Source organism: Panthera leo (genome assembly GCF_018350215.1).
Source record: "Panthera leo isolate Ple1 chromosome E1 unlocalized genomic scaffold, P.leo_Ple1_pat1.1 chrE1_random_Un_scaffold_49, whole genome shotgun sequence".
Lineage (NCBI taxonomy): Eukaryota > Metazoa > Chordata > Mammalia > Carnivora > Felidae > Panthera > Panthera leo.
Window position 1 is genome coordinate 145,488 of NW_024962226.1, and position 27,325 is coordinate 172,812.

General features: G+C 52.1%; 1 protein-coding gene and 2 long non-coding RNA genes across 13 annotated transcripts in view; 1 reads left to right on the top strand and 2 right to left on the bottom strand.

Annotated features, from left to right (window-relative positions):
• LOC122212749 (pleckstrin homology domain-containing family M member 1-like) overlaps nucleotides 1-27,325 on the top strand; it is a 50,782-nt gene that overhangs the window by 2,611 nt on the left and 20,846 nt on the right. For 3 of the 11 annotated variants that reach the window (XM_042926705.1, XM_042926704.1, XM_042926715.1), the window contains exons 1-6: nucleotides 24-112; nucleotides 3,504-3,592; nucleotides 9,849-10,061; nucleotides 13,452-13,540; nucleotides 19,567-19,779; nucleotides 22,939-23,027. The gene's annotated coding sequence lies outside the window, so the exon portion shown is untranslated. Of the gene's footprint in view, nucleotides 1-23; nucleotides 113-2,656; nucleotides 3,104-3,503; nucleotides 3,593-7,385; nucleotides 7,489-9,848; nucleotides 10,062-12,624; nucleotides 13,052-13,451; nucleotides 13,541-17,104; nucleotides 17,208-19,566; nucleotides 19,780-22,938; nucleotides 23,028-26,250; nucleotides 26,693-27,325 lie in introns of those variants that run through there. The other 8 variants (XM_042926707.1, XM_042926706.1, XM_042926708.1 and 5 more) reach the window with 8 other exon arrangements.
• LOC122212757 lies at nucleotides 9,759-11,234 on the bottom strand. The gene is made up of 2 exons (XR_006199277.1): nucleotides 10,631-11,234; nucleotides 9,759-10,108 (listed from the first exon to the last, which is right to left on the bottom strand). It is a non-coding gene; the product is annotated as an uncharacterized LOC122212757 (long non-coding RNA).
• LOC122212759 lies at nucleotides 18,685-20,971 on the bottom strand. Its single transcript, XR_006199279.1, has 2 exons — nucleotides 20,349-20,971; nucleotides 18,685-20,054 (listed from the first exon to the last, which is right to left on the bottom strand). It is a non-coding gene; the product is annotated as an uncharacterized LOC122212759 (long non-coding RNA).

Consider the following 27,325-nt stretch of genomic DNA (forward strand, 5'->3'; position numbering starts at 1 on the left):
ACGAGGCTGTCGCGGATGGCGGGGAAGTCTCTAAGAAGAAGAGGTTGCTGTTTACTGATGAACGGAGTGTTTCGAAAGTGGTGAAGCCAGGTTATCCATTTCTTCTTCTAATGTAAGTCTCATCTGAGTCCTTCTCCTCTTTTCGTTCTTCCTTAGTCTCTGGAGGAAGTGAAATTGGATGTTTATAGAAGGCCAGGCAGTATCACGAAGAGAATCAACCCCAACGATTCCTTCCTGTGTGTTGGAACATTTGAGGAGGGACAGCTCGGAAACCTGGCTGCCACGGAAAGGACCTGTGGTCAGCTAGTTGGGGCCACAGATCTGATGGGCAAGATTGTTTCTTGTCAGTGTTAGGCCTTCTTTGATAAGGTGGAGCTTCTGAAGAGTCTGTGAATAATAAGTTTGCCTGAAACTCTTTGAACCAAGGACCTGGGACAGTATGAACTGACGAAAGGCACAGAGCTTGGAATGAGAAAATTCTGTCCCTCACCTGAGGCATGTTTCTACTGAGCCTCAGTTTTCTCTTCTGTGAATGAGGGATACTCATCCTTCTCTCACAGGATTGTTTTAAGAATTAAATGAGGATAGAGAATGAGATCCTGTGCCAGAGTGAACCAATACAGAGGGGCAGAGGTAGACGAAGGGTGACTTAAGAGTTTCCTAAAGGCACACGGCACTCACCTTTTCTGCTCCACTGTATCAGGGATGTTTGAACTCTCTACTTGCTCTCTTTCTTCTGGGTCTCCTGAAGACCCACCCCTCTTTCGTTTGCTTCTTGGTGTCAGTGAAGACAGCTCTGAAGATAGAAAGTGAAACCAGTCCCATAGCATGGTAGATGGGGGTCTGGCTCACCCAAGGAGCCTGCTGGAGTGCTGACCTAGCAGTCAGGAGACCCAGAGCCCAGAGATCTCACATCGTAGATGGTCGTGGTCCTGCCTCTGAGCCATTTCCTGCCTTCCTGAGGCGTTCTAGAACCGACAGGCCTATGTAGGGAGCTTTGGCTTCCTGCAAGGAAAGATGTGCCCGGAACTTTGGCCTGACCCCCACGTCTCAGTTCTGTTTTGTGAATTGTCAAGTGGCAATTCTTCTAGGTTTCTCTGCACTGTTGTCCTTTTGTGACGTTCCTGACACTGTTTTAGGTCACAGTTGTCTCTTGTCTGGCCCTGCTCTGACCTCAGTGTCAGTTTACTTTGTTTTTTCAGCAGACCCTGACTTGGCCAGAGCACCCACTTAATGATAAGCCTCCCTCCCTCCAGTGAATATTATATTCAGTGAATTAGTTGATGAGGCCTCAATGGTCTTCCTCTTCAGATTGCTGAGGCCCAAGCCTTGAGGCCGGCTGAGGGAAGGGCAGTTTTAGGGCTTGAGGCTCTGTCTAGAAGGGCAGGCCCCCGGAATTGCCAGAGGGGATTGGATGCCAGGGTCTCAAAGCCAGCGAGCCTGAACTTGGCCTGCAGGGCTGCGTAGGGTAGCCTTGAAGAAACCCAGCCTCTAGGATCAGGCACGGTTTCAGGACCGACTCTATAGTATGTCCCCTTCTCCCGGTGCCCTGGTGGCCAGAGCATGGAGCTGGTCTCCAGCGAAGGGTCCTGAGGATTCCCAGTGGGTAGGAGCTGGGAAAGTGGTGGAGGGAGAGACAGTCTGATGGGCTGTGGCCAGGGGCTAGTGTTCCTCCTGTCAGTCTGTTGTGCGCTGACCAGAGCTGGTTTCGTGGGGGCCGTCCTCCACACACTTATCTGCCTTTGCATGTCCTTACTTAGGAAGGTCGGCGCTGGGTCCTGTTCACCCTCTGCCGGATCCAGAGGCCAGGGCTTGAATCAGAGCATCTTTCATCATTTAGGGCCACCCTGCCGTTCTCCATGCCTCACTGTTCGCCTGTAAACCTTTCCTGCCAGACTCAACCCTGATGCTCCCTTGCATCCCGCCACCTGGGCCCCCAGCTGGAGAGCCCTCCTCCCAAGACTTCCCTGCCCCCTCCCCAGCCACCCCTTAGCCCTAGCTCACACCCGCCTCTTCCAGAAGGGTGGATGTCATCCTGGCCGAAGGTGGTAGAGCCCGCCACTGATCAGCCCTGGGATCTTGGGAAGTTCCCTGACCTGGGTCAGCTTTGATTTATCTGGATAATAAAAGAGCTCGCTTGGGGCGCCTGGGTGGCGCAGTCGGTTAAGCGTCCGACTTCAGCCAGGTCACGATCTCGCGGTCCGTGAGTTCGAGCCCCGCGTCAGGCTCTGGGCTGATGGCTCGGAGCCTGGAGCCTGTTTCCGATTCTGTGTCTCCCTCTCTCTCTGCCCCTCCCCCGTTCATGCTCTGTCTCTCTCTGTCCCAAAAATAAAAAATTTAAAAAAAAAAATGTTGGAAAAAAAAAAGAGCTCGCCTAGGGTGGTTACAAGGAATGAATGAAGCAATGTGTGTAAACAGTACAAAATCCATTCATCATGCCTCCATTTGATAACTTCTTTGGGCCATAGGTTTTTGAGAACAGAGACAGCGATGACCTATTTTTTGGTGTCCCTCCATGCTCGGCAGCGTGGTCACTAGAGATCTGTTTAGATGGGAATGTGCCTGCCCAATCCTGGTCCGTCCAAGTGGCTGGGGCGGTCCAGGCGAGCCAACAGCCACCCCCCGAGGCTCAGGTTGAGGCCCCCCCCCCCACCTAAGCCACCCCCGGGGGGGTGGGGGGGAAGCCAGTGCCCTGAGGGATTTACCTGTGTACTGACTTCAGGTAGTTGAGCGGACTCATTCAGACAGTGGCCTTTGCCTATAAGGCTTGGCCACATCCAACCGGGGTAATAGATACCATTTATCCTTAGTACCGTCAGGCACTGTGCTGGGCGTTTTCCACATTCATAACCTCCGTTTGAGACGTCTGCCGTGGTGCCCCACCTAGCATGCCTAAGTGGTTAGTGGCAAATCGAGATTCGAACCCGTGTTGTTTCCCTTTAGGCGTGTCCCTGTGCTGCTCCAGCTGGACCCTCGTGCCTGGAGGGGAAGCAGCTATGTAGCAAGAGGCCCTCCCTTTGGAAACTTCCTTCAGTTGTGCTTGTCCCTGCCGAGCTGGCAGACATCGGGCTGGCACAGGAGTCAGAGGCTCCGAATGTGAATTGTGAGCCCCTGCTTCCTGGTCCACGTGGGCTCTTGGCACCTCCAGCGGCAGCATCCCCCTCGCACCCTTAGTTCTGTATCCAAATCGGCCCCTCATTCCCTGCTTTTTTGTGCCAGCGTTTGGTGTGGCATACAGAGGCCTCTCCATGCCCTGATTAGGGTGGACCCACCCACGGCACATAGGATTCCCCACCTCCTGAGATTCGAGCCCTCACATTTCTTCTCTTCCCTTGTTTCCTTCCTTAAAATCCACTCTTGGCTTTTACTTTTGAATTCAGAGGCCTTTGCATTGCAGTTTGAGGAAGATGGGCTGACCCGCTGCCTGCTGGGGGGAGGGGGAGAATTGGCTGGGGGTGGTGAGCTGGAACCTGCTCATCTGGCCGCGCCGTCTGTCTCTGCAGGTGTCATGTGATTCTCCGAGGGAGCTGCAGTGTGAGCGGAAATGCTCTCGGTGGTGGAGAATGGACTGGACCCCCGGGCTGCCATCCCGGTAGGCAGTCGGAGAGGCTCAAGGGTGGGGAAGGGGGCACGGGACAGCCATGTCATTGGTCTTCCTCACTTTGAAATGAATGAGTACTGTCTGGAAAGCGAGGCCTCGGGCTGAGAAAGAGTTATAGCAGAAGCAGGCTCTGAGGAGACCCTGCCCTTTCTAGAACATCTTATTGGTGATAGAATGGGAATTGATGGGGCGCCTGGGTGGCGCAGTCGGTTAAGCGTCCGACTTCAGCCAGGTCACGATCTCACGGTCCGTGAGTTCGAGCCCCGCGTCAGGCTCTGGGCTGATGGCTCGGAGCCTGGAGCCTGTTTCCGATTCTGTGTCTCCCTCTCTCTCTGACCCTCCCCCGTTCATGCTCTGTCTCTCTCTGTCCCAAAAATAAAAAAAAAAATAAAAAAAAAAAAGAATGGGAATTGATAAAAAACAACGGATTTTAATAGGGGCTGCCTGAAGACCAAGGATTTCTCAAAGGAAGTCATACATATGGGGCGCCTGGGTGGCTCACACGGTTAAGCGTCATGATCGTAAGCGGCTCATGGTCTTGCAGTTTGTGAGGTCAAGCCCTGCATTGGGCTCTCTGCTGTCAGAGCAGAGCCTGCTTTGGATCCTCGGTCCGCTCTGTCTCTGCCCCCTCCCCCACAGGCACATACATGTATGCACATTCTCTCTCTCTCTCTCTCTCTCAAAAATAAGTAAACATTAAAAGAAGGGGCAGCTGGGTGGCTCAGTCGGTTGAGCATCCGACTTCGGCTCAGGTCATGATCTCACGGCTCATGGGCTGGAGGCCCGCATCGGGCTCTGTGCTGCCAGCTCAGTGCCTGGAGGCTGCTTCATATTCTGGGTCTCCCTCTCTCTCTCTGCCCTCTCCCTCCCATGCTGTCTCTCTCTGTCTCTCAAAAATAAATAAACATTAAAAAAAAGAAAAAAGAAAAGAGGGCATTAGGGTGGCCTGGGTGCCTCAGACGGTTGAGCGTCCATTTGGCTCAGGTCATGATCTCACGATTTGGGAGTTTGCTGCTGTCACTCCCTAGCCCACTTTGAATCCTCTGTCCTCCTCTCTCTTTGCCTCTCTCTCTCTCTCTCTCTCTCTCTCTCTCTCTCTCTCCAGTCAAATAAGCAAACAATAAAAGAAGTATATGACCCATAAGTCATATGAAAAGATGTCTAACATCAAAAGACTGCATACTGTATGACTTCATTTACACAAAATGTCCAGAATTGGCAAATCCATAAAGACAGAAAGTAGATTAGTAGTTGCTAGGGGTTGAGGGAGAGGGGACTAGAGAGGAGTGACTGCTCATGGGCACAGTGTTCCTTTTTGAGACAATGAAAATGTCCTAAAATTAGGTAGTGGCTGTAGTTTCACTATTCTGTGAACATACCAAAAATCACTGAACTGTATAGTTTAAATGAGTGAATTTTAGGCAATGTAAATTGTGTCTCATTAAAGCTGTTATAAAGAAAAAAAAAAAAACAGGGGTGCCTGGGTGGCTCAGTCGGTTGAGCGTCCGACTTCGTCTCAGGTCATGATCTCACAGTCCGTGAGTTCGAGCCCCGCGTCGGGCTCTGTGCTGACAGCTCAGAGCCTGGAGCCTGCTTCGGGTTCTGTGTCTCCCTCTCTCTCTGACCCTCCCCCGTTCATGCTCTGTCTCTCTCTGTCTCAAAAATACATAAACATTAAAAAAAACAAATTTTTTGTTTTAAAGAAAAAAAGAACATTCGACTTTTCAAAGAACATTAACATGAACTGTTTGGGCTAAGATAAAAATAAAACAGTAAAATATTTATCCATAATCCTATCAGCTAACAGTTCAAACCAGGTTTTCTGTATTCCCTCCCAATCCTTTTCCAAAACACATAGGTAATTTTGACATGCTTATATTATGACAGAACTGTCTTTATCTTTCCAAAGGATTTTTCATATATGTATTTTATAATTGATTTATGTAACAGACCTTAACGGAATACTTACATGTGTCAGGAACCAAGCCAAGTGTTGAGGATGCAAGAATGAAAAAGAAAAGCAAGTCCTGCCCTCAGAGTAATCCCCCCGCCCCCCAATTCCTGTGCTGTAGGTCAGGAAGTATTCGTTCCGTTTAACAGATGAGGAAATTAAGCTCAGTGAGGTTAAGTGAAATGTCTGCAGTGCCCCAGCTGTTGACCAACAGAGCTGAGACTAACATCTGCCTCTGACTGCCAGGTCAAGGATCTTTCCTTTTTTCTTTCTTTCTTTTTAAAGTTTATTTCTTTATTTTAGGGGCGCCTGGGTGGCTCAGTCACTTAAGCGTCCTATTTCAGCTCAGGTCATGATCTCACGGCTCGTGGGTTCGAGCCCTGCATCAGGCTCTGTGCTGACAGCTCAGAGCCTGGAGCCTGCTTCGGATTCTGTGTCTTCCTCTCTCTCTGCCCCTCCCCCCCTCATACTTTGTCTCTCTCTCTCTCTCTCTCTCTCTCTCTCTCTCAAAAATAAACATTAAAAAGATATTTTTAAATAAATAACGTTTATTTTATTTATTTTGAAAGGGAGAGTGAGCATGAGCAGAGGAGGGGCAGAGGGAGGGAGAGAGAGAGAGAGAGAGAGAGAGAGAGAGAGAATCCCAAGCAGGCTCTGCACGGTCAGCGCAGAGCCCAATGCAGGGCTGGAACTCACAACTGTGAGATTGTGACCTGAGCCAAAGTCAGACACTTAACCGACCGAGCCACCCAGGCATCCCTCCGTGTCCTTATTTCTAACTTTCTGTTCAACTGTTAACCATACTAAATGTACTCAGATTCATCTAGTCTAAAATCGAGGAGAGGTGGTTCTCGCTCCTAGAGAGAGAATTATTGAAGAGGCAGCCCGCACACACTCAGGTGCCACATCTCCAACAGCTGGTTTTATAAATGGAAACAGGCACTGGGACCCCTTCTTCTCCCCTTCCCAGAAAGGCTGATGGAGAGCCTGGCCCAGATCAGTGGAGCTTTCTTCCAAGAACTGTCCCGTTCCCAGACCAGCCCTGTAGACACCCCCAAAGTCCCCCTGGACCTGCAGGTAGCAGTACCTCTCCACCCCAGTACTCACCCCACACTCAGGCCCTCAGATCCCATTTGACCTAAGCCTGCAGGTATGAAGTGTCCAAAGCACAAGACATCTGTCCCCACCCCCACCAACACACACTCTTGACCTTTTGTTCTGAGTCCATGTGAAAGAGAAATGTCAACTCTACCAAGTAAAGGAAACAAACAACTTCCTGGCTAGATGAGAATAACCAGAACCTTAAGCTTCATGCCTGGGGGCTGACGGGTACCTAAAGGTGCTCCCTTGGTGATAGGGGTGATCAAAACCTGTATGCTTTTCCTGAGAACCACCAGGCGGGAAGCACCAACTGCACTGATGCCCTCAGGGAGGCAAAACTAGGGTAGACGTTATTGTTCCGATTTTACAAGTGGGAACCTTCCGGGCAGGAGGCCAACAGACAGCCTCAACGGTAGATAGTGCTGTGCCCAGGCAAGGTCGTGAACCCAGAAGGCGGCCGGGATCTAGCGAGACGCAGACACTGCTGGGGGCGGGCAGTAGGACACGTTCCGCCCGACACTGGTGGGCTAGCCTGGTGGCCTCGCCTCTTCGTGCGCATCTCGGGTCGCAGAGTCCCCAGCCTCCCAGATCACTCACCTGCTCTGGGGCTGGGAACTTGGGCTTTCCTGAGCGCTGGCCCCGCCCCGAGGCTCCGCCGGCCCTGCGCTTGGCTCTGCGGTCCGGGGGCGGGGCCGGACGCCGAACCAACGTGATGGCGTCAGGCGCCTCGAGCGCCGTTTCCTGTTGTCCCTGGCCGGGAGGCCGCAGCGCCTGGTCTGAGGCTTAGGGGCTGCAGTGGCCAGGAGTGCCCCGCGCCCCCTCCCCGCTCCCTCTGGTGAGTTAGGGGTCAGAGGGCGAGGAGGGTGAGGAGGGGACGGCGGGGCCGAGACGAGAACGGGCGATGGGTCACCAGCCGTGTCCGTGATCGCAAACCCTTGGTTGCTTTGAAACTGTCCTGCTTCAGAGCCTTTTCCCTTCCCGGCCTGAGCCCCGCACCCTACCCCACTCGGACCCGAGCCTTCAGCCCAAACAGCCAGTGCTGACCGACCCGTCCCCTTCCTCTTCTCCACCCGTGACCCGAGCCCAGCCCTTACCCTCACCCCTTCACCACTGGTCTTGCGTAAGTGCAGCCACACTCGACCCCACGGTAGCCCACTTCCAACCCCTAGGACAGCCACTTCCCTCCGCCTCCCTCTAACGCATCTCCTTCTCACCCCTCAACCCCTTTGGCAATCCCAGTGCTCCACGCAAACCTCCTCGAGCCCCCCCTCCCCCTCCCCGTCTTTCTGGCTTACCCCCTTTCAGGCTCAGCTTTCTTATCCCAGCCCCCCTGCTCAGCCCCCCAAGGTCTGCTCAGCCAAAACACCCACCTCCCCCCACTCATTTAATACCTACCACTACAGTAGATGCCCTATTGCGCTTACCGCCCTCTTCTTGATAACTCTGATCTCAGCCCTATCTCAAGTCTTGTATGTATCTTCTTGTCCTCACCCACTCAACCCCTAACTTCCAAGCCCACCACATACTTTTCTTTCCATCCCCAGCCAGCCTGAGGACACTTCATTCCTGAGTCTTTGCTAAACCACCCCCCAACTCTTGCTGCCCTAGTTCCCACCACCCCTACCCAATCTTGTTAGATTGACGTCTTCCTATCCCCATTTCAACTCTTCATCCCAGCTCTGTGCCCATTCTTCCCTTGATGTGGTCCCCATTTGATCTGAGAACCTAGTGCAGTCCCCTGCCAACCCCACCTGCTTTCTCAGAGCCAGGCACTTGCCGAACACCTCAATTGAGGCAGGGCCTCAGATGGTAAGTAAGTGTGGAGGAGTAGAGATCCTTCTCCCGTGGGTCAAGTGCTTTTCCTGGATGTCAGGCCCCCTGTACCTGTCCTTAAGGATTGTATTCCTGGCATCCATATTACATTACTCGCGTTGGCTGCTGGAATGATAGGTATCATCCAAATACCTGGAAGGTGAGGGAGCTACTCATTCAGCTGGGGCAGTGGAAGCTTATCACTTCCTTTTGGGTGATGATCTGGAGAAACTCAAGCGGTTCCACTGTGTGGGGTTGGCTGTGGTCACAGAATCATGTCCATGTGTATTGCCCTGCCGCTCAGAAAGGACCCTCACCCAGTGCTCCTCCTGGCCAGAACTGGTTGTAGATTAGTCCCGCTACCGAATGTGCCAGAGGTGACGTTACATGTTGTGAAGAGTAGAGATGAGTGGATCCTGGGGACGCCGAGGCCTCCGTGGAGGCTGTTGAATTGCTTCCTCTTTTTGCAGGTGCTGGATCATTGAGTTTTGACCATTTTGATTACCCATGAACACAGAGAGTCAAGTTATCTCAGAGTAGCTAGACATTCTTGAGGCACCCAGGCTCCATGGTTAACATTTATAATCTCCTGGGATTTGGGGGTGCACATCCCCTCTAAGTTCTGGTGACCAAACTCCAAAGGATTGGCCATTTGACAGCCATTGTAAAGGACCCCAAAGAAGACCCCTTGTCTTTGCTTGCATTTATAGTCTCACGCCTTTGAGAATCGGATGTCCTTTTACCTTCAATATCCCCTTCCGTTAAGGTGTGATCTCTGAAGGGTTTCAGCCTGTTGGCAGCTTGGTGTAATGGAAGGAGTTCCGCAGTGACCCCACCACTGAGAAGTTGTATACCTCAACTTCTTACAGTCTGAAACGGTCTGAGCCTTTTTATTTTACTCATCTGTTCATTCAGCAAGTATTTTGTGAGCACCACTGTGTGCCGTGCACTGTTTGAAGCATTAGAAAGACAATGGTGAATGAGTCAGGCAAAGGTCCTGCTTTCATTCACTCAGAGTTTGGTCCTTGCCAGAATCTTAAGGGATCTGGGACAAGAATATGGGAGAGATGGGTGTTGTTGGATGGAAGGAGGGAGGGAGGAAAGAAAGATACCCAGTGTTCCTAGACCTCACATTTCTGGCCTCACCCACTAGCCTTTGGACTGGGAATCACGAGCTAGAAGTTGCTTGCCCTCCAGCTGATATTCAGTTGCTTTGTCGCCCTACCCACCCCCCCCCCCACACCCATCCCACCCCCCACAGGGCTCTTGTCTAGAAATCCAACTTTCTTCAGGTAGAAGGAGGTGCTGTTTACTCAGCACTCACATGTCTGAAGTATCAGCTGTCTTTCTGAATCAGAAGATAACTTTGTCATTTGTTTCCAGCTGAAAACCCTGACTCATCACCTGGTACAGCAGCTGGAGGGCTTAAACACCGGCCTGTTGTCGTGCATAGCCAGGTGCAGGATCGGAGTCAGGCCGTAGAGACGAGGCTGTCGCGGATGGCGGGGAAGTCTCTAAGAAGAAGAGGTTGCTGTTTACTGATGAACGGAGTGTTTCGAAAGTGGTGAAGCCAGGTTATCCATTTCTTCTTCTAATGTAAGTCTCATCTGAGTCCTTCTCCTCTTTTCGTTCTTCCTTAGTCTCTGGAGGAAGTGAAATTGGATGTTTATAGAAGGCCAGGCAGTATCACGAAGAGAATCAACCCCAACGATTCCTTCCTGTGTGTTGGAACATTTGAGGAGGGACAGCTCGGAAACCTGGCTGCCACGGAAAGGACCTGTGGTCAGCTAGTTGGGGCCACAGATCTGATGGGCAAGATTGTTTCTTGTCAGTGTTAGGCCTTCTTTGATAAGGTGGAGCTTCTGAAGAGTCTGTGAATAATAAGTTTGCCTGAAACTCTTTGAACCAAGGACCTGGGACAGTATGAACTGACGAAAGGCACAGAGCTTGGAATGAGAAAATTCTGTCCCTCACCTGAGGCATGTTTCTACTGAGCCTCAGTTTTCTCTTCTGTGAATGAGGGATACTCATCCTTCTCTCACAGGATTGTTTTAAGAATTAAATGAGGATAGAGAATGAGATCCTGTGCCAGAGTGAACCACTACAGAGGGGCAGAGGTAGACGAAGGGTGACTTAAGAGTTTCCTAAAGGCACACGGCACTCACCTTTTCTGCTCCACTGTATCAGGGATGTTTGAACTCTCTACTTGCTCTCTTTCTTCTGGGTCTCCTGAAGACCCACCCCTCTTTCGTTTGCTTCTTGGTGTCAGTGAAGACAGCTCTGAAGATAGAAAGTGAAACCAGTCCCATAGCATGGTAGATGGGGGTCTGGCTCACCCAAGGAGCCTGCTGGAGTGCTGACCTAGCAGTCAGGAGACCCAGAGCCCAGAGATCTCACATCGTAGATGGTCGTGGTCCTGCCTCTGAGCCATTTCCTGCCTTCCTGAGGCGTTCTAGAACCGACAGGCCTATGTAGGGAGCTTTGGCTTCCTGCAAGGAAAGATGTGCCCGGAACTTTGGCCTGACCCCCACGTCTCAGTTCTGTTTTGTGAATTGTCAAGTGGCAATTCTTCTAGGTTTCTCTGCACTGTTGTCCTTTTGTGACGTTCCTGACACTGTTTTAGGTCACAGTTGTCTCTTGTCTGGCCCTGCTCTGACCTCAGTGTCAGTTTACTTTGTTTTTTCAGCAGACCCTGACTTGGCCAGAGCACCCACTTAATGATAAGCCTCCCTCCCTCCAGTGAATATTATATTCAGTGAATTAGTTGATGAGGCCTCAATGGTCTTCCTCTTCAGATTGCTGAGGCCCAAGCCTTGAGGCCGGCTGAGGGAAGGGCAGTTTTAGGGCTTGAGGCTCTGTCTAGAAGGGCAGGCCCCCGGAATTGCCAGAGGGGATTGGATGCCAGGGTCTCAAAGCCAGCGAGCCTGAACTTGGCCTGCAGGGCTGCGTAGGGTAGCCTTGAAGAAACCCAGCCTCTAGGATCAGGCACGGTTTCAGGACCGACTCTATAGTATGTCCCCTTCTCCCGGTGCCCTGGTGGCCAGAGCATGGAGCTGGTCTCCAGCGAAGGGTCCTGAGGATTCCCAGTGGGTAGGAGCTGGGAAAGTGGTGGAGGGAGAGACAGTCTGATGGGCTGTGGCCAGGGGCTAGTGTTCCTCCTGTCAGTCTGTTGTGCGCTGACCAGAGCTGGTTTCGTGGGGGCCGTCCTCCACACACTTATCTGCCTTTGCATGTCCTTACTTAGGAAGGTCGGCGCTGGGTCCTGTTCACCCTCTGCCGGATCCAGAGGCCAGGGCTTGAATCAGAGCATCTTTCATCATTTAGGGCCACCCTGCCGTTCTCCATGCCTCACTGTTCGCCTGTAAACCTTTCCTGCCAGACTCAACCCTGATGCTCCCTTGCATCCCGCCACCTGGGCCCCCAGCTGGAGAGCCCTCCTCCCAAGACTTCCCTGCCCCCTCCCCAGCCACCCCTTAGCCCTAGCTCACACCCGCCTCTTCCAGAAGGGTGGATGTCATCCTGGCCGAAGGTGGTAGAGCCCGCCACTGATCAGCCCTGGGATCTTGGGAAGTTCCCTGACCTGGGTCAGCTTTGATTTATCTGGATAATAAAAGAGCTCGCTTGGGGCGCCTGGGTGGCGCAGTCGGTTAAGCGTCCGACTTCAGCCAGGTCACGATCTCGCGGTCCGTGAGTTCGAGCCCCGCGTCAGGCTCTGGGCTGATGGCTCGGAGCCTGGAGCCTGTTTCCGATTCTGTGTCTCCCTCTCTCTCTGCCCCTCCCCCGTTCATGCTCTGTCTCTCTCTGTCCCAAAAATAAAAAATTTAAAAAAAAAAATGTTGGAAAAAAAAAAGAGCTCGCCTAGGGTGGTTACAAGGAATGAATGAAGCAATGTGTGTAAACAGTACAAAATCCATTCATCATGCCTCCATTTGATAACTTCTTTGGGCCATAGGTTTTTGAGAACAGAGACAGCGATGACCTATTTTTTGGTGTCCCTCCATGCTCGGCAGCGTGGTCACTAGAGATCTGTTTAGATGGGAATGTGCCTGCCCAATCCTGGTCCGTCCAAGTGGCTGGGGCGGTCCAGGCGAGCCAACAGCCACCCCCCGAGGCTCAGGTTGAGGCCCCCCCCCCCACCTAAGCCACCCCCGGGGGGTGGGGGGGAAGCCAGTGCCCTGAGGGATTTACCTGTGTACTGACTTCAGGTAGTTGAGCGGACTCATTCAGACAGTGGCCTTTGCCTATAAGGCTTGGCCACATCCAACCGGGGTAATAGATACCATTTATCCTTAGTACCGTCAGGCACTGTGCTGGGCGTTTTCCACATTCATAACCTCCGTTTGAGACGTCTGCCGTGGTGCCCCACCTAGCATGCCTAAGTGGTTAGTGGCAAATCGAGATTCGAACCCGTGTTGTTTCCCTTTAGGCGTGTCCCTGTGCTGCTCCAGCTGGACCCTCGTGCCTGGAGGGGAAGCAGCTATGTAGCAAGAGGCCCTCCCTTTGGAAACTTCCTTCAGTTGTGCTTGTCCCTGCCGAGCTGGCAGACATCGGGCTGGCACAGGAGTCAGAGGCTCCGAATGTGAATTGTGAGCCCCTGCTTCCTGGTCCACGTGGGCTCTTGGCACCTCCAGCGGCAGCATCCCCCTCGCACCCTTAGTTCTGTATCCAAATCGGCCCCTCATTCCCTGCTTTTTTGTGCCAGCGTTTGGTGTGGCATACAGAGGCCTCTCCATGCCCTGATTAGGGTGGACCCACCCACGGCACATAGGATTCCCCACCTCCTGAGATTCGAGCCCTCACATTTCTTCTCTTCCCTTGTTTCCTTCCTTAAAATCCACTCTTGGCTTTTACTTTTGAATTCAGAGGCCTTTGCATTGCAGTTTGAGGAAGATGGGCTGACCCGCTGCCTGCTGGGGGGAGGGGGAGAATTGGCTGGGGGTGGTGAGCTGGAACCTGCTCATCTGGCCGCGCCGTCTGTCTCTGCAGGTGTCATGTGATTCTCCGAGGGAGCTGCAGTGTGAGCGGAAATGCTCTCGGTGGTGGAGAATGGACTGGACCCCCGGGCTGCCATCCCGGTAGGCAGTCGGAGAGGCTCAAGGGTGGGGAAGGGGGCACGGGACAGCCATGTCATTGGTCTTCCTCACTTTGAAATGAATGAGTACTGTCTGGAAAGCGAGGCCTCGGGCTGAGAAAGAGTTATAGCAGAAGCAGGCTCTGAGGAGACCCTGCCCTTTCTAGAACATCTTATTGGTGATAGAATGGGAATTGATAAAAAACAACGGATTTTAATAGGGGCTGCCTGAAGACCAAGGATTTCTCAAAGGAAGTCATACATATGGGGCGCCTGGGTGGCTCACACGGTTAAGCGTCATGATCGTAAGCGGCTCATGGTCTTGCAGTTTGTGAGGTCAAGCCCTGCATTGGGCTCTCTGCTGTCAGAGCAGAGCCTGCTTTGGATCCTCGGTCCGCTCTGTCTCTGCCCCCTCCCCCACAGGCACATACATGTATGCACATTCTCTCTCTCTCTCTCTCTCTCAAAAATAAGTAAACATTAAAAGAAGGGGCAGCTGGGTGGCTCAGTCGGTTGAGCATCCGACTTCGGCTCAGGTCATGATCTCACGGCTCATGGGCTGGAGGCCCGCATCGGGCTCTGTGCTGCCAGCTCAGTGCCTGGAGGCTGCTTCATATTCTGGGTCTCCCTCTCTCTCTCTGCCCTCTCCCTCCCATGCTGTCTCTCTCTGTCTCTCAAAAATAAATAAACATTAAAAAAAAGAAAAAAGAAAAGAGGGCATTAGGGTGGCCTGGGTGCCTCAGACGGTTGAGCGTCCATTTGGCTCAGGTCATGATCTCACGATTTGGGAGTTTGCTGCTGTCACTCCCTAGCCCACTTTGAATCCTCTGTCCTCCTCTCTCTTTGCCTCTCTCTCTCTCTCTCTCTCTCTCTCTCTCTCTCTCTCCAGTCAAATAAGCAAACAATAAAAGAAGTATATGACCCATAAGTCATATGAAAAGATGTCTAACATCAAAAGACTGCATACTGTATGACTTCATTTACACAAAATGTCCAGAATTGGCAAATCCATAAAGACAGAAAGTAGATTAGTAGTTGCTAGGGGTTGAGGGAGAGGGGACTAGAGAGGAGTGACTGCTCATGGGCACAGTGTTCCTTTTTGAGACAATGAAAATGTCCTAAAATTAGGTAGTGGCTGTAGTTTCACTATTCTGTGAACATACCAAAAATCACTGAACTGTATAGTTTAAATGAGTGAATTTTAGGCAATGTAAATTGTGTCTCATTAAAGCTGTTATAAAGAAAAAAAAAAAAACAGGGGTGCCTGGGTGGCTCAGTCGGTTGAGCGTCCGACTTCGTCTCAGGTCATGATCTCACAGTCCGTGAGTTCGAGCCCCGCGTCGGGCTCTGTGCTGACAGCTCAGAGCCTGGAGCCTGCTTCGGGTTCTGTGTCTCCCTCTCTCTCTGACCCTCCCCCGTTCATGCTCTGTCTCTCTCTGTCTCAAAAATACATAAACATTAAAAAAAACAAATTTTTTGTTTTAAAGAAAAAAAGAACATTCGACTTTTCAAAGAACATTAACATGAACTGTTTGGGCTAAGATAAAAATAAAACAGTAAAATATTTATCCATAATCCTATCAGCTAACAGTTCAAACCAGGTTTTCTGTATTCCCTCCCAATCCTTTTCCAAAACACATAGGTAATTTTGACATGCTTATATTATGACAGAACTGTCTTTATCTTTCCAAAGGATTTTTCATATATGTATTTTATAATTGATTTATGTAACAGACCTTAACGGAATACTTACATGTGTCAGGAACCAAGCCAAGTGTTGAGGATGCAAGAATGAAAAAGAAAAGCAAGTCCTGCCCTCAGAGTAATCCCCCCGCCCCCCAATTCCTGTGCTGTAGGTCAGGAAGTATTCGTTCCGTTTAACAGATGAGGAAATTAAGCTCAGTGAGGTTAAGTGAAATGTCTGCAGTGCCCCAGCTGTTGACCAACAGAGCTGAGACTAACATCTGCCTCTGACTGCCAGGTCAAGGATCTTTCCTTTTTTCTTTCTTTCTTTTTAAAGTTTATTTCTTTATTTTAGGGGCGCCTGGGTGGCTCAGTCACTTAAGCGTCCTATTTCAGCTCAGGTCATGATCTCACGGCTCGTGGGTTCGAGCCCTGCATCAGGCTCTGTGCTGACAGCTCAGAGCCTGGAGCCTGCTTCGGATTCTGTGTCTTCCTCTCTCTCTGCCCCTCCCCCCCTCATACTTTGTCTCTCTCTCTCTCTCTCTCTCTCTCTCTCTCTCAAAAATAAACATTAAAAAGATATTTTTAAATAAATAACGTTTATTTTATTTATTTTGAAAGGGAGAGTGAGCATGAGCAGAGGAGGGGCAGAGGGAGGGAGAGAGAGAGAGAGAGAGAGAGAGAGAGAGAGAATCCCAAGCAGGCTCTGCACGGTCAGCGCAGAGCCCAATGCAGGGCTGGAACTCACAACTGTGAGATTGTGACCTGAGCCAAAGTCAGACACTTAACCGACCGAGCCACCCAGGCATCCCTCCGTGTCCTTATTTCTAACTTTCTGTTCAACTGTTAACCATACTAAATGTACTCAGATTCATCTAGTCTAAAATCGAGGAGAGGTGGTTCTCGCTCCTAGAGACAGAATTATTGAAGAGGCAGCCCGCACACACTCAGGTGCCACATCTCCAACAGCTGGTTTTATAAATGGAAACAGGCACTGGGACCCCTTCTTCTCCCCTTCCCAGAAAGGCTGATGGAGAGCCTGGCCCAGATCAGTGGAGCTTTCTTCCAAGAACTGTCCCGTTCCCAGACCAGCCCTGTAGACACCCCCAAAGTCCCCCTGGACCTGCAGGTAGCAGTACCTCTCCACCCCAGTACTCACCCCACACTCAGGCCCTCAGATCCCATTTGACCTAAGCCTGCAGGTATGAAGTGTCCAAAGCACAAGACATCTGTCCCCACCCCCACCAACACACACTCTTGACCTTTTGTTCTGAGTCCATGTGAAAGAGAAATGTCAACTCTACCAAGTAAAGGAAACAAACAACTTCCTGGCTAGATGAGAATAACCAGAACCTTAAGCTTCATGCCTGGGGGCTGACGGGTACCTAAAGGTGCTCCCTTGGTGATAGGGGTGATCAAAACCTGTATGCTTTTCCTGAGAACCACCAGGCGGGAAGCACCAACTGCACTGATGCCCTCAGGGAGGCAAAACTAGGGTAGACGTTATTGTTCCGATTTTACAAGTGGGAACCTTCCGGGCAGGAGGCCAACAGACAGCCTCAACGGTAGATAGTGCTGTGCCCAGGCAAGGTCGTGAACCCAGAAGGCGGCCGGGATCTAGCGAGACGCAGACACTGCTGGGGGCGGGCAGTAGGACACGTTCCGCCCGACACTGGTGGGCTAGCCTGGTGGCCTCGCCTCTTCGTGCGCATCTCGGGTCGCAGAGTCCCCAGCCTCCCAGATCACTCACCTGCTCTGGGGCTGGGAACTTGGGCTTTCCTGAGCGCTGGCCCCGCCCCGAGGCTCCGCCGGCCCTGCGCTTGGCTCCGCGGTCCGGGGGCGGGGCCGGACGCCGAACCAACGTGATGGCGTCAGGCGCCTCGAGCGCCGTTTCCTGTTGTCCCTGGCCGGGAGGCCGCAGCGCCTGGTCTGAGGCTTAGGGGCTGCAGTGGCCAGGAGTGCCCCGCGCCCCCTCCCCGCTCCCTCTGGTGAGTTAGGGGTCAGAGGGCGAGGAGGGTGAGGAGGGGACGGCGGGGCCGAGACGAGAACGGGCGATGGGTCACCAGCCCTGTCCGTGATCGCAAACCCTTGGTTGCTTTGAAGCTGTCCTGCTTCAGAGCCTTTTCCCTTCCCGGCCTGAGCCCCGCACCCTACCCCACTCGGACCCGAGCCTTCAGCCCAAACAGCCAGTGCTGACCGACCCGTCCCCTTCCTCTTCTCCACCCGTGACCCGAGCCCAGCCCTTACCCTCACCCCTTCACCACTGGTCTTGCGTAAGTGCAGCCACACTCGACCCCACGGTAGCCCACTTCCAACCCCTAGGACAGCCACTTCCCTCCGCCTCCCTCTAACGCATCTCCTTCTCACCCCTCAACCCCTTTGGCAATCCCAGTGCTCCACGCAAACCTCCTCGAGCCCCCCCTCCCCCTCCCCGTCTTTCTGGCTTACCCCCTTTCAGGCTCAGCTTTCTTATCCCAGCCCCCCTGCTCAGCCCCCCAAGGTCTGCTCAGCCAAAACACCCACCTCCCCCCACTCATTTAATACCTACCACTACAGTAGATGCCCTATTGCGCTTACCGCCCTCTTCTTGATAACTCTGATCTCAGCCCTATCTCAAGTCTTGTATGTATCTTCTTGTCCTCACCCACTCAACCCCTAACTTCCAAGCCCACCACATACTTTTCTTTCCATCCCCAGCCAGCCTGAGGACACTTCATTCCTGAGTCTTTGCTAAACCACCCCCCAACTCTTGCTGCCCTAGTTCCCACCACCCCTACCCAATCTTGTTAGATTGACGTCTTCCTATCCCCATTTCAACTCTTCATCCCAGCTCTGTGCCCATTCTTCCCTTGATGTGGTCCCCATTTGATCTGAGAACCTAGTGCAGTCCCCTGCCAACCCCACCTGCTTTCTCAGAGCCAGGCACTTGCCGAACACCTCAATTGAGGCAGGGCCTCAGATGGTAAGTAAGTGTGGAGGAGTAGAGATCCTTCTCCCGTGGGTCAAGTGCTTTTCCTGGATGTCAGGCCCCCTGTACCTGTCCTTAAGGATTGTATTCCTGGCATCCATATTACATTACTCGCGTTGGCTGCTGGAATGATAGGTATCATCCAAATACCTGGAAGGTGAGGGAGCTACTCATTCAGCTGGGGCAGTGGAAGCTTATCACTTCCTTTTGGGTGATGATCTGGAGAAACTCAAGCGGTTCCACTGTGTGGGGTTGGCTGTGGTCACAGAATCATGTCCATGTGTATTGCCCTGCCGCTCAGAAAGGACCCTCACCCAGTGCTCCTCCTGGCCAGAACTGGTTGTAGATTAGTCCCGCTACCGAATGTGCCAGAGGTGACGTTACATGTTGTGAAGAGTAGAGATGAGTGGATCCTGGGGACGCCGAGGCCTCCGTGGAGGCTGTTGAATTGCTTCCTCTTTTTGCAGGTGCTGGATCATTGAGTTTTGACCATTTTGATTACCCATGAACACAGAGAGTCAAGTTATCTCAGAGTAGCTAGACATTCTTGAGGCACCCAGGCTCCATGGTTAACATTTATAATCTCCTGGGATTTGGGGGTGCACATCCCCTCTAAGTTCTGGTGACCAAACTCCAAAGGATTGGCCATTTGACAGCCATTGTAAAGGACCCCAAAGAAGACCCCTTGTCTTTGCTTGCATTTATAGTCTCACGCCTTTGAGAATCGGATGTCCTTTTACCTTCAATATCCCCTTCCGTTAAGGTGTGATCTCTGAAGGGTTTCAGCCTGTTGGCAGCTTGGTGTAATGGAAGGAGTTCCGCAGTGACCCCACCACTGAGAAGTTGTATACCTCAACTTCTTACAGTCTGAAACGGTCTGAGCCTTTTTATTTTACTCATCTGTTCATTCAGCAAGTATTTTGTGAGCACCACCGTGTGCCGTGCACTGTTTGAAGCATTAGAAAGACAATGGTGAATGAGTCAGGCAAAGGTCCTGCTTTCATTCACTCAGAGTTTGGTCCTTGCCAGAATCTTAAGGGATCTGGGACAAGAATATGGGAGAGATGGGTGTTGTTGGATGGAAGGAGGGAGGGAGGAAAGAAAGATACCCAGTGTTCCTAGACCTCACATTTCTGGCCTCACCCACTAGCCTTTGGACTGGGAATCACGAGCTAGAAGTTGCTTGCCCTCCAGCTGATATTCAGTTGCTTTGTCGCCCTACCCACCCCCCCCCCACACCCATCCCACCCCCCACAGGGCTCTTGTCTAGAAATCCAACTTTCTTCAGGTAGAAGGAGGTGCTGTTTACTCAGCACTCACATGTCTGAAGTATCAGCTGTCTTTCTGAATCAGAAGATAACTTTGTCATTTGTTTCCAGCTGAAAACCCTGACTCATCACCTGGTACAGCAGCTGGAGGGCTTAAACACCGGCCTGTTGTCGTGCATAGCCAGGTGCAGGATCGGAGTCAGGCCGTAGAGACGAGGCTGTCGCGGATGGCGGGGAAGTCTCTAAGAAGAAGAGGTTGCTGTTTACTGATGAACGGAGTGTTTCGAAAGTGGTGAAGCCAGGTTATCCATTTCTTCTTCTAATGTAAGTCTCATCTGAGTCCTTCTCCTCTTTTCGTTCTTCCTTAGTCTCTGGAGGAAGTGAAATTGGATGTTTATAGAAGGCCAGGCAGTATCACGAAGAGAATCAACCCCAACGATTCCTTCCTGTGTGTTGGAACATTTGAGGAGGGACAGCTCGGAAACCTGGCTGCCACGGAAAGGACCTGTGGTCAGCTAGTTGGGGCCACAGATCTGATGGGCAAGATTGTTTCTTGTCAGTGTTAGGCCTTCTTTGATAAGGTGGAGCTTCTGAAGAGTCTGTGAATAATAAGTTTGCCTGAAACTCTTTGAACCAAGGACCTGGGACAGTATGAACTGACGAAAGGCACAGAGCTTGGAATGAGAAAATTCTGTCCCTCACCTGAGGCATGTTTCTACTGAGCCTCAGTTTTCTCTTCTGTGAATGAGGGATACTCATCCTTCTCTCACAGGATTGTTTTAAGAATTAAATGAGGATAGAGAATGAGATCCTGTGCCAGAGTGAACCAATACAGAGGGGCAGAGGTAGACGAAGGGTGACTTAAGAGTTTCCTAAAGGCACACGGCACTCACCTTTTCTGCTCCACTGTATCAGGGATGTTTGAACTCTCTACTTGCTCTCTTTCTTCTGGGTCTCCTGAAGACCCACCCCTCTTTCGTTTGCTTCTTGGTGTCAGTGAAGACAGCTCTGAAGATAGAAAGTGAAACCAGTCCCATAGCATGGTAGATGGGGGTCTGGCTCACCCAAGGAGCCTGCTGGAGTGCTGACCTAGCAGTCAGGAGACCCAGAGCCCAGAGATCTCACATCGTAGATGGTCGTGGTCCTGCCTCTGAGCCATTTCCTGCCTTCCTGAGGCGTTCTAGAACCGACAGGCCTATGTAGGGAGCTTTGGCTTCCTGCAAGGAAAGATGTGCCCGGAACTTTGGCCTGACCCCCACGTCTCAGTTCTGTTTTGTGAATTGTCAAGTGGCAATTCTTCTAGGTTTCTCTGCACTGTTGTCCTTTTGTGACGTTCCTGACACTGTTTTAGGTCACAGTTGTCTCTTGTCTGGCCCTGCTCTGACCCCAGTGTCAGTTTACTTTGTTTTTTCGGCAGACCCTGACTTGGCCAGAGCACCCACTTAATGATAAGCCTCCCTCCCTCCAGTGAATATTATATTCAGTGAATTAGTTGATGAGGCCTCAATGGTCTTCCTCTTCAGATTGCTGAGGCCCAAGCCTTGAGGCCGGCTGAGGGAAGGGCAGTTTTAGGGCTTGAGGCTCTGTCTAGAAGGGCAGGCCCCCGGAATTGCCAGAGGGGATTGGATGCCAGGGTCTCAAAGCCAGCGAGCCTGAACTTGGCCTGCAGGGCTGCGTAGGGTAGCCTTGAAGAAACCCAGCCTCTAGGATCAGGCACGGTTTCAGGACCGACTCTATAGTATGTCCCCTTCTCCCGGTGCCCTGGTGGCCAGAGCATGGAGCTGGTCTCCAGCGAAGCGTCCTGAGGATTCCCAGTGGGTAGGAGCTGGGAAAGTGGTGGAGGGAGAGACAGTCTGATGGGCTGTGGCCAGGGGCTAGTGTTCCTCCTGTCAGTCTGTTGTGCGCTGACCAGAGCTGGTTTCGTGGGGGCCGTCCTCCACACACCTATCTGCCTTTGCATGTCCTTACTTAGGAAGGTCGGCGCTGGGTCCTGTTCACCCTCTGCCGGATCCAGAGGCCAGGGCTTGAATCAGAGCGTCTTTCATCATTTAGGGCCACCCTGCCGTTCTCCATGCCTCACTGTTCGCCTGTAAACCTTTCCTGCCAGACTCAACCCTGATGCTCCCTTGCATCCCGCCACCTGGGCCCCCAGCTGGAGAGCCCTCCTCCCAAGACTTCCCTGCCCCCTCCCCAGCCACCCCTTAGCCCTAGCTCACACCCGCCTCTTCCAGAAGGGTGGATGTCATCCTGGCCGAAGGTGGTAGAGCCCGCCACTGATCAGCCCTGGGATCTTGGGAAGTTCCCTGACCTGGGTCAGCTTTGATTTATCTGGATAATAAAAGAGCTCGCCTAGGGTGGTTACAAGGAATGAATGAAGCAATGTGTGTAAACAGTACAAAATCCATTCATCATGCCTCCATTTGATAACTTCTTTGGGCCATAGGTTTTTGAGAACAGAGACAGCGATGACCTATTTTTTGGTGTCCCTCCATGCTCGGCAGCGTGGTCACTAGAGATCTGTTTAGATGGGAATGTGCCTGCCCAATCCTGGTCCGTCCAAGTGGCTGGGGCGGTCCAGGCGAGCCAACAGCCACCCCCCGAGGCTCAGGTTGAGGCCCCCCCCCCCCCCCCCACCTAAGCCACCCCCGGGGGGTGGGGGGGAAGCCAGTGCCCTGAGGGATTTACCTGTGTACTGACTTCAGGTAGTTGAGCGGACTCATTCAGACAGTGGCCTTTGCCTATAAGGCTTGGCCACATCCAACCGGGGTAATAGATACCATTTATCCTTAGTACCGTCAGGCACTGTGCTGGGCGTTTTCCACATTCATAACCTCCGTTTGAGACGTCTGCCGTGGTGCCCCACCTAGCATGCCTAAGTGGTTAGTGGCAAATCGAGATTCGAACCCGTGTTGTTTCCCTTTAGGCGTGTCCCTGTGCTGCTCCAGCTGGACCCTCGTGCCTGGAGGGGAAGCAGCTATGTAGCAAGAGGCCCTCCCTTTGGAAACTTCCTTCAGTTGTGCTTGTCCCTGCCGAGCTGGCAGACATCGGGCTGGCACAGGAGTCAGAGGCTCCGAATGTGAATTGTGAGCCCCTGCTTCCTGGTCCACGTGGGCTCTTGGCACCTCCAGCGGCAGCATCCCCCTCGCACCCTTAGTTCTGTATCCAAATCGGCCCCTCATTCCCTGCTTTTTTGTGCCAGCGTTTGGTGTGGCATACAGAGGCCTCTCCATGCCCTGATTAGGGTGGACCCACCCACGGCACATAGGATTCCCCACCTCCTGAGATTCGAGCCCTCACATTTCTTCTCTTCCCTTGTTTCCTTCCTTAAAATCCACTCTTGGCTTTTACTTTTGAATTCAGAGGCCTTTGCATTGCAGTTTGAGGAAGATGGGCTGACCCGCTGCCTGCTGGGGGGAGGGGGAGAATTGGCTGGGGGTGGTGAGCTGGAACCTGCTCGTCTGGCCGCGCCGTCTGTCTCTGCAGGAGTCATGTGATTCTCCGAGGGAGCTGCAGTGTGAGCGGAAATGCTCTCGGTGGTGGAGAATGGACTGGACCCCCGGGCTGCCATCCCGGTAGGCAGTCGGAGAGGCTCAAGGGTGGGGAAGGGGGCACGGGACAGCCATGTCATTGGTCTTCCTCACTTTGAAATGAATGAGTACTGTCTGGAAAGCGAGGCCTCGGGCTGAGAAAGAGTTATAGCAGAAGCAGGCTCTGAGGAGACCCTGCCCTTTCTAGAACATCTTATTGGTGATAGAATGGGAATTGATAAAAAACAACGGATTTTAATAGGGGCTGCCTGAAGACCAAGGATTTCTCAAAGGAAGTCATACATATGGGGCGCCTGGGTGGCTCACACGGTTAAGCGTCATGATCGTAAGCGGCTCATGGTCTTGCAGTTTGTGAGGTCAAGCCCTGCATTGGGCTCTCTGCTGTCAGAGCAGAGCCTGCTTTGGATCCTCGGTCCGCTCTGTCTCTGCCCCCTCCCCCACAGGCACATACATGTATGCACATTCTCTCTCTCTCTCTCTCTCAAAAATAAGTAAACATTAAAAGAAGGGGCAGCTGGGTGGCTCAGTCGGTTGAGCATCCGACTTCAGCTCAGGTCATGATCTCACGGCTCATGGGCTGGAGGCCCGCATCGGGCTCTGTGCTGCCAGCTCAGTGCCTGGAGGCTGCTTCATATTCTGGGTCTCCCTCTCTCTCTCTGCCCTCTCCCTCCCATGCTGTCTCTCTCTGTCTCTCAAAAATAAATAAACATTAAAAAAAAGAAAAAAGAAAAGAGGGCATTAGGGTGGCCTGGGTGCCTCAGACGGTTGAGCGTCCATTTGGCTCAGGTCATGATCTCACGATTTGGGAGTTTGCTGCTGTCACTCCCTAGCCCACTTTGAATCCTCTGTCCTCCTCTCTCTTTGCCTCTCTCTCTCTCTCTCTCTCTCTCTCTCTCTCTCTCCAGTCAAATAAGCAAACAATAAAAGAAGTATATGACCCATAAGTCATATGAAAAGATGTCTAACATCAAAAGACTGCATACTGTATGACTTCATTTACACAAAATGTCCAGAATTGGCAAATCCATAAAGACAGAAAGTAGATTAGTAGTTGCTAGGGGTTGAGGGAGAGGGGACTAGAGAGGAGTGACTGCTCATGGGCACAGTGTTCCTTTTTGAGACAATGAAAATGTCCTAAAATTAGGTAGTGGCTGTAGTTTCACTATTCTGTGAACATACCAAAAATCACTGAACTGTATAGTTTAAATGAGTGAATTTTAGGCAATGTAAATTGTGTCTCATTAAAGCTGTTATAAAGAAAAAAAAAAAAACAGGGGTGCCTGGGTGGCTCAGTCGGTTGAGCGTCCGACTTCGTCTCAGGTCATGATCTCACAGTCCGTGAGTTCGAGCCCCGCGTCGGGCTCTGTGCTGACAGCTCAGAGCCTGGAGCCTGCTTCGGGTTCTGTGTCTCCCTCTCTCTCTGACCCTCCCCCGTTCATGCTCTGTCTCTCTCTGTCTCAAAAATACATAAACATTAAAAAAAACAAATTTTTTGTTTTAAAGAAAAAAAGAACATTCGACTTTTCAAAGAACATTAACATGAACTGTTTGGGCTAAGATAAAAATAAAACAGTAAAATATTTATCCATAATCCTATCAGCTAACAGTTCAAACCAGGTTTTCTGTATTCCCTCCCAATCCTTTTCCAAAACACATAGGTAATTTTGACATGCTTATATTATGACAGAACTGTCTTTATCTTTCCAAAGGATTTTTCATATATGTATTTTATAATTGATTTATGTAACAGACCTTAACGGAATACTTACATGTGTCAGGAACCAAGCCAAGTGTTGAGGATGCAAGAATGAAAAAGAAAAGCAAGTCCTGCCCTCAGAGTAATCCCCCCGCCCCCCAATTCCTGTGCTGTAGGTCAGGAAGTATTCGTTCCGTTTAACAGATGAGGAAATTAAGCTCAGTGAGGTTAAGTGAAATGTCTGCAGTGCCCCAGCTGTTGACCAACAGAGCTGAGACTAACATCTGCCTCTGACTGCCAGGTCAAGGATCTTTCCTTTTTTCTTTCTTTCTTTTTAAAGTTTATTTCTTTATTTTAGGGGCGCCTGGGTGGCTCAGTCACTTAAGCGTCCTATTTCAGCTCAGGTCATGATCTCACGGCTCGTGGGTTCGAGCCCTGCATCAGGCTCTGTGCTGACAGCTCAGAGCCTGGAGCCTGCTTCGGATTCTGTGTCTTCCTCTCTCTCTGCCCCTCCCCCCCTCATACTTTGTCTCTCTCTCTCTCTCTCTCTCTCTCTCTCAAAAATAAACATTAAAAAGATATTTTTAAATAAATAACGTTTATTTTATTTATTTTGAAAGGGAGAGTGAGCATGAGCAGAGGAGGGGCAGAGGGAGGGAGAGAGAGAGAGAGAGAGAGAGAGAGAGAGAGAGAGAGAATCCCAAGCAGGCTCTGCACGGTCAGCGCAGAGCCCAATGCAGGGCTGGAACTCACAACTGTGAGATTGTGACCTGAGCCAAAGTCAGACACTTAACCGACCGAGCCACCCAGGCATCCCTCCGTGTCCTTATTTCTAACTTTCTGTTCAACTGTTAACCATACTAAATGTACTCAGATTCATCTAGTCTAAAATCGAGGAGAGGTGGTTCTCGCTCCTAGAGACAGAATTATTGAAGAGGCAGCCCGCACACACTCAGGTGCCACATCTCCAACAGCTGGTTTTATAAATGGAAACAGGCACTGGGACCCCTTCTTCTCCCCTTCCCAGAAAGGCTGATGGAGAGCCTGGCCCAGATCAGTGGAGCTTTCTTCCAAGAACTGTCCCGTTCCCAGACCAGCCCTGTAGACACCCCCAAAGTCCCCCTGGACCTGCAGGTAGCAGTACCTCTCCACCCCAGTACTCACCCCACACTCAGGCCCTCAGATCCCATTTGACCTAAGCCTGCAGGTATGAAGTGTCCAAAGCACAAGACATCTGTCCCCACCCCCACCAACACACACTCTTGACCTTTTGTTCTGAGTCCATGTGAAAGAGAAATGTCAACTCTACCAAGTAAAGGAAACAAACAACTTCCTGGCTAGATGAGAATAACCAGAACCTTAAGCTTCATGCCTGGGGGCTGACGGGTACCTAAAGGTGCTCCCTTGGTGATAGGGGTGATCAAAACCTGTATGCTTTTCCTGAGAACCACCAGGCGGGAAGCACCAACTGCACTGATGCCCTCAGGGAGGCAAAACTAGGGTAGACGTTATTGTTCCGATTTTACAAGTGGGAACCTTCTGGGCAGGAGGCCAACAGACAGCCTCAACGGTAGATAGTGCTGTGCCCAGGCAAGGTCGTGAACCCAGAAGGCGGCCGGGATCTAGCGAGACGCAGACACTGCTGGGGGCGGGCAGTAGGACACGTTCCGCCCGACACTGGTGGGCTAGCCTGGTGGCCTCGCCTCTCCGTGCGCATCTCGGGTCGCAGAGTCCCCAGCCTCCCAGATCACTCACCTGCTCTGGGGCTGGGAACTTGGGCTTTCCTGAGCGCTGGCCCCGCCCCGAGGCTCCGCCGGCCCTGCGCTTGGCTCCGCGGTCCGGGGGCGGGGCCGGACGCCGAACCAACGTGATGGCGTCAGGCGCCGCGAGCGCCGTTTCCTGTTGTCCCTGGCCGGGAGGCCGCAGCGCCTGGTCGGAGGCTTAGGGGCTGCAGTGGCCAGGAGTGCCCCGCGCCCCCTCCCCGCTCCCTCTGGTGAGTTAGGGGTCAGAGGGCGAGGAGGGTGAGGAGGGGACGGCGGGGCCGAGACGAGAACGGGCGATGGGTCACCAGCCCTGTCCGTGATCGCAAACCCTTGGTTGCTTTGAAGCTGTCCTGCTTCAGAGCCTTTTCCCTTCCCGGCCTGAGCCCCGCACCCTACCCCACTCGGACCCGAGCCTTCAGCCCAAACAGCCAGTGCTGACCGACCCGTCCCCTTCCTCTTCTCCACCCGTGACCCGAGCCCAGCCCTTACCCTCACCCCTTCACCACTGGTCTTGCGTAAGTGCAGCCACACTCGACCCCACGGTAGCCCACTTCCAACCCCTAGGACAGCCACTTCCCTCCGCCTCCCTCTAACGCATCTCCTTCTCACCCCTCAACCCCTTTGGCAATCCCAGTGCTCCACGCAAACCTCCTCGAGCCCCCCCTCCCCCTCCCCGTCTTTCTGGCTTACCCCCTTTCAGGCTCAGCTTTCTTATCCCAGCCCCCCTGCTCAGCCCCCCAAGGTCTGCTCAGCCAAAACACCCACCTCCCCCCACTCATTTAATACCTACCACTACAGTAGATGCCCTATTGCGCTTACCGCCCTCTTCTTGATAACTCTGATCTCAGCCCTATCTCAAGTCT